General features: G+C 35.7%; 1 long non-coding RNA gene across 1 annotated transcript; it reads right to left on the minus strand.

Annotated features, from left to right (window-relative positions):
- Window positions 1-222: 222 nt before the first annotated feature.
- LOC136211938 (uncharacterized) lies at window positions 223-1046 on the minus strand. Its single transcript, XR_010679126.1, has 2 exons — window positions 884-1046; window positions 223-535 (listed from the first exon to the last, which is right to left on the minus strand). It is a non-coding gene; the product is annotated as an uncharacterized lncRNA (long non-coding RNA).
- Window positions 1047-5164: the final 4118 nt, after the last annotated feature.

Below are 5164 nucleotides of genomic sequence, written 5' to 3' on the forward strand. Positions count from 1 at the left end.
TTCAAACGTGTTTGATTGGTTGGAATATAGTATATCAAAGGATGCAATTTGTTCTTTTTGTTTTTAAAATTAAAAATCAAAGGCAAAGTAGGTCTTATTTATTATTATTTTAAAGTCGTGAGATGGAAAATGTTCATCACACTAATTTAAATATCGCACCTTTTCTTTAGAACTTTTGATTCCGTCACTATATAATTAAATTAAAGGTATACACGAACCCAGTTATTTCCACAGTGAAATTGCTTTTATTAGTAAAGAAAACATACATATATAATAATAATCTTTCACACAACACAAACATACATAAATATATGTATTGAAAGCTTGAAGGTTATTATTTCTATATAAGGGCTTGCCCCAAGCTTATTTTTGTGAGGAAGATTGGCTTAACATTTAGGCTTATAAGGAGGGCAGCATTTTGTGCCCTTACAACGTGTAGCTTTATTGGATCCGGATCCGGATCCCGATCCATCATCCAAAACACCATTTTCCTTGAAAATAACTTCACCCTTTTTACCATTCACATCTTCTCCTCCTGCAATATCAATCAACACCTTATTATGCTAATTGCTGATTTTCATTATAAGAATAATTTCTAAAAGCAATTTTTTTTAATGCGAAAAGCTGCTTTTTAAGGTCTGAAAAGATAATACCATATGCTTTTTTCTTCTTTTTTTTGAGAAAAATATCACATGCACTTATTCTATATATATAGATTATGAAAGTTGAAATTTTGATATCCAAAATCTTTAAATTAGGAAAATTAAACAAAAAAACATTTGAGTTTCGAAAATTAACCATTAGAACATGGTATAGTCAAGCCGGAATAGAGTTATTTATTAATAAAATTTTATTTTAAATTAAATAACGAAATATTTGTTACCAGAGTGAGAGAGAGGCAGTTGTCGAGCAATAGTTGGAGAGGGAATTATGAGAAAAGAAGCCGATAATAGAATGCATATCATAAGGAAGCCCTTCATTTTCTTTTTACAATGAGAATGTGTTTGTTTTCTTTTCCCTCACTCCTCTTATTTATATACACTCATCATGACCACCACAAAATTAAATAACCAATGTGTGGTGTGCTTTTTCTTTATAAAGCTATGAGAAATAATCAATGTGATGATGATAACAGCGGAATTGTATTATCGGTCACACAATTTTGTGTGAAATTGCTTAAGGAGAAGATGTGATCATTCCATAAACTAAGAGCAATTTCAAAGAGTTTAGGTAGAGAGAATTTTGATTAGAGCATGGGCATGTCGTCTCGTAGAACTGATTAGCAATGTTTTCTATCTATTTTACCAGCATATCGTCGAGAGTTCTAGTGTTATACACTTCTTAAGGATATAATATAGTCTATTCATAAATAGATATAAAAAAAATGGTAAATTTCAAAAACAACCCTCGTGGTTTCACTTTTTTACCAAAAAAGGACTGTAGTTTTTTTCGTTTAAAATACAGGACTGTGGTTTATTCCGTTACAATATTTACAGATTTGGTGAAGATGCCGTTAATTTGCTGACGTGTCTGAAGGGCAATTATGGGTTTTTAAAAAAATTGGGGTAAATTTTTAAAAAAAAAACCTTGTGGTTTCACTTTTTTGCAAAAAAAAAAAGGACTATGGTTTTTTTTTCTTTTCAAATACAGGACTGTGATTTATTCCATTACACTATTTACAGATTTGGTGAAAATATCGTTTATTTGCTGACGTGGCTGAAGGGCAAATATGAGTTTTTTTAAAAAAATTAACTATAAAAGGCCTTGAACAACCATGTGAGATTGCGCTGAGATTTTATAGTCAATATTGTAGCCACAAAATAGTTATAAAAAATTCATCGGTCAATATTGTAGACCCAAAATAGTTATAAAAAATTCATTGATCAATTTTTTTAAAAATCCATATTTACTCTTCAGCCACGTTAGCAAATAAACGACATCTTCACCAAATCCATAAATAGTGTAAGGAATAAATTACAGTCCTGTATTTGAAAAGAAAAAAAACCACAGTCCTTTTTCTGCAAAAAAAAAAGTGAAACCACATGGTTTTTTTTAAATTTACCCCAATTTTTTTAAAAACTCATAATTGCTCTTTAGCCATGTCAGCAAATTAACGGCATCTTCACCAAATCCGTAAATAGTGTAACGGAATAAACCACAGTCCTGTATTTGAAAATAAAAAAACCACAATCCTTTTTCGGTAAAAAAGTGAAACCACAGGGTTTTTTTTTGAAATTTATCCTAAAAAAAATGGTATGTCTTATCCTAATTTTCATATCACATCTATTGTAATCAAATTGATCTCTACCAATTGGATATCATCACTTATGCATAATTACCCTAGTAGTGAAGCTTAGAAACTCAACATGTGAGTACATGGAATCTTTTTCTCTTACTATATTCTTCCCATCATACTTTAACTCGTTTGTCTTGTTGGTCCCTTCCATGTTGAATAATTCATGGACCTTACAGAGTATCCTTTCAAGATAGTTACACTAGACTCTACATCCAGAGTAAGTAAAGTCTCCTGACGGTAAAATTTTGAAATCGTAGTTTGACGAAGTGAGTCTCACACTAAGGAGAGTTGAGATCATATCTTTTTGGTAAGCACAAATGACATGAAATTATGTGTTATGGTGTTCTTTCCTTTCTGATGCAGCGTGGAATCCATTGAGAGTTTTAAATCTTAAACTCACAAAGAGGTTCTTCTCTAGCTAAACTAGAAGGAGTTAATCCCAGGTTTTACGGACTAAATCCGTAGGAAATCAAGATTCTCCATTGTTGAAGGATAAAATCTTAACAAGCTTCAAAGAGAAGATTTAATTGTATTGATAAAAAGTTAAGCAATTACAATGAAAGAGATGAATTTATATCATCTAAAACCTAAATGCTAAATTACATAAAAGGGTAAAGAGCATAGCCAACCAAAATAATAATATAGGGGTAAATTAGGTTAAATAATAAGGGGTGGCATGGGTGTAAATATAGGAGTGGTAGAGTTATAATTAGGGGGTGGCAAAGGTGTGAATAAGGAGTGGCAAGATTGTAAATAAGGAAGAGCTGGAGTAAGGAACAAGTTCCTGAAAAGTGAATGTACGCGGGACGTGCCCAAATCTACGCGGGACGTGGATTGGCTGATGAGCCCTTCTCTGGATCAGTAGCCATTTTACGCGGGACGTGCCCAGATCTACGCGGGGCGTGGATTGGCTGATGAGCCCTTCTCTGGATCAATAGCCATTTTACGCGGGACGTGCCCAGATCTACGCGGGGCGTGGATTGGCTGATGAACTCTCCTCCGGGTCACCTTCCTTCACGCGGAGCGTACTTTTGTCCACGCGGAGCGTGTCTGATCTGCTGGTGTGTTGTGTGGCACTGTTTTGGCCTCCTTACTCGCTTGTTGCTCGTGCTTGGTGGGTGACCGATAGCGAAGTAGTACCGTGAGGGAAGGGTGAAAAGAACCCCCATCGGGGAGTGAAATAGAACATGAAACCGTAAGCTCCCAAGCAGTGGGAGGAGCCCGGCCCTGGGAAGCCTTCGTTAGTGCTCTGACCTGGCACGGGCTGGCAGAGAGCAAAAAATGGATGTAATAGAAATAGAAGTTCGAAGAGATGGAATTGAAAGGCTTACCACTATGGAATGGAACTCCTGAGGCTGGCGTGCTTTAAGACTCCAACTCTATGGCTAGCAGAAAAGAGGTACAATACGACTAGTTGGGGGGCTGTTCGCCTTTTGAAGTAGACAAAAGTCTCTTTGATCGGCGATGACATCTCTTTTCTGAGCTTCGTTAGGTAGAGTACCATATCGCAGATAGTTGCTGAATGGAGCAATCATCGGAGACACTTCCGTCCCGGTTACTGCGCCGATTGTCCGTCCTTTCTCCTCTACAGGAAAAAGAGGTTTTGACCGCCAGGAGCCGGCGAAAGACGAGCTCTTGTCTCCGGCGAATCGAAGTTGCTTGCGTTTGCAGTGCTGTCTTCCTTCATGCCTCATTTGGAATATGCTCAATTACAGCTGCTTCATTTTCTTCCTCCGACTTTCCTCGTCCGGACCCGATCTTAGGGAAAGATGCCCCGCATCACTTTCCTTTTGAAAGAAGAACATGGTTTTCATGAATACCATATGAAATCATCAATTTAAATGTTCCAAAATATCTAACCTTAGTCCACTTCTTTGCATAAGCGCTACTTTTGGCTATAAGGAAAGAATCAAGTTTAAGTGAGTTTCAACTTGCCTTGTAGAGTACACATAATCTCTTACGCACATGCACCCACTAGTGGAAAAAATAGCATTTGCATCGGCCATTTAGGGCCATTTGCATCGGTTTTTTGCATGTATATGTCTATCTTGAACTTTAATGAAATTATTTTCAAAGTTAAGCAATGTGGCTTCTATTATTGAAAAAGCTTGCAATGGTTTAAAAACAACCACATCATTATCTTTACCAACATAACGAATATATCCTGGATTCCTCAGGATGTCTAGTTTCTGAAACTTTTGATCTCGTGAAAAATCTTGCATGTTTGATACCCCGAACTGTCAGTTGAAGTGATGTTGGTATGGCAGACACGTACTCTAACTTTCGAAATTTATTTCTCTCTCTATATGGATCTGAATTAGATCCACGAAGATATCGCGAATTTCTTAGGATGTCTAGTTTTTTAAACTTTTGACCTCGTGAAAAAAGTTATCTGATTGATGTCTAAAATGGTCAATTGAAGTGATATTAATGCTGCTGGAAAAACATGGTCTTTGTAGCTTTCTCTTTTTCTTTCTCTTTTCTTTGAGCTGGCCCTTAGAACTGACTGTGCTCCAGCTCATCGAGTTGAGAGCCAGCGGGTGCCGGAGGGATGTTTTTTTATTATTTTTATCTTTTTCATATTTTACAATAAAAAATTACAATATTTTCTTAAAAGATAAAAAAAATTATGGACCAGCAGCTTTACAATTTATGATATAAAAAAGTGCATTATCTTGAGTTAATATTCATGGTAGATGTGTAATATTATGACATAAACATAATGATGTGAGCAAGATTATGGTGGTAATGGTAATCTTGTCCTATCTCTTTTTAGAAAGCAAATTTGTTTTGATTTTCCATGTGGATGGATTGAACGGATACTGTAAAAGAATAATTCCTGTGTCACTTCTATCTGAGTTCTATTTT

Source organism: Euphorbia lathyris, chromosome 1 (assembly GCF_963576675.1).
Source record: "Euphorbia lathyris chromosome 1, ddEupLath1.1, whole genome shotgun sequence".
In the NCBI taxonomy this organism is placed as follows: Eukaryota; Viridiplantae; Streptophyta; class Magnoliopsida; order Malpighiales; family Euphorbiaceae; genus Euphorbia; species Euphorbia lathyris.